We start from the raw sequence: 1,659 nt of genomic DNA on the forward strand, positions 1-1,659 counted from the left end.
ACTGTGTGTATGAGTTAAGCATGCATGTCTAAACAAATGTGCTATTTATTTCACTGTGTGTATGAGTTAAGCATGCATGTCTAAACAAATGTGCTATTTATTTCACGGTGTGTGCGAAGTGAGCATGCCTACACAGGGTAGGGTGCGTACTTTTCTGCGTGTACGAGTGCGAAGTGAATGGCTGTACATTTTGTGTACATTTCGCGGAATTTTGCACAGGGGAGAGATAGTGATCCGCTAGGGGACGGCTCTGATTGGCTAATTTTGTCTCTTATTTCTTTTATTTTTTATAATTTTTGGTTAATTTTGTTTTATTTTAGAATTAGGAATAGGGTTAGGGTTAGGGTTAGGGTTAGGGTTAGGGTTAGGATTAGGGTTAACTTATTTCGATATCCACAACTCATTTCTCTATTCACTATCTCTCCTCTGAGACCTACTACATTTCGCGTAAACTTGACTCGGGCGTTGTAGGTGAGGCAGTCATCGAACCTCATGCGATGCTGTAACTGACGTTCTATGTAACTGACGCAGCGTCACAGGGTTGTTAGATCTGAGCTGTAGGTGACGCAGCCTTAAAGGGATGTTGGCACTGACGCTGAAGCTGACGCAGCGTCATAGAGCTGTTAGCGCTGAAGCTTTAGCTGACGCAGCCTTATCATCCTGTTAGCTCTGACGCTATAGCTGACGCAACCTTGCCCTGTCGTTAGCTCTGACGCTATATCTGACGCAGGCTTGCATTACTAATATCTCTGACGCGGTAGCTGACGCAATCGTGCCCCTACCGTGTGCTCCGGCGTCGCAACTAAAGCAACCGTACCCCCGCCGTTAGTTCGGACGCTGTGTCAAGCACAGTCGCGCCCTGATATTAGCTCTGACGCAGTTACGGACGCAGCCGCCTTACATGCACTGCTGTCATTCCTAACCTAACGTGGAATGACTGGGTGCGAGTGCATCGCACTGATTTTCGCATGAATTACCTATTCAACGCGGCAGCGGCGGATCCGGTGTGTCGGCACTAGAGCTCATTAGAGCGATCGAGTGTTGATTATGTATTCAATCACATCGACCGACCAACTCCGCGGGTCTAGCCCGTGGCTATTGTCGACCACACTTATTAAGCGCCGTATGCAATACAATCGATATATTTATTGCCGCTGCATTATCCACCTGAACAGGTACACACACGCACCAAAGTGGCATATTATGTCGGCTGGTCGACACATGCCGGCGTGTGGTGGAATTCGAATCGCAGGTTTCAGCGGCTGCCGCGTTCCACTAGCGTCGCTGGCAAGGTATTGACGCCACTCGCCAGCAGCGCCGACGTTCACGCGCAAGTTTGCCGCGGGTGGAGAGAGAGAGAGAGAGAGAGAGAGAGAGAGAGACAGGCAGCAACCCCCCTGAGTAGGCGGGCCGCCTCGCAGGTTACATGCACCGCGAGCAGTGACAAGGATCATGTGCGTTTAGCATGCATGCGCGTGACCGAAAGTTTTTCAACGACGCGTTTAACTTTGGGTCGTGAGAGAGATAGCGCCCGTATTGTGACTGTGGTGTGATAGCATCTATATTGTGACTGTGGTGTAATAGCATCTATATTGTGACTGTGGTGTAATAGCATCTATATTGTGACTGTGGTGTAATAGCATCTATATTGTGACTGTG

Source organism: Priapulus caudatus, unplaced genomic scaffold (assembly GCF_000485595.1).
Source record: "Priapulus caudatus unplaced genomic scaffold, Priapulus_caudatus-5.0.1 Scaffold961, whole genome shotgun sequence".
NCBI lineage: Eukaryota > Metazoa > Priapulida > Priapulimorpha > Priapulimorphida > Priapulidae > Priapulus > Priapulus caudatus.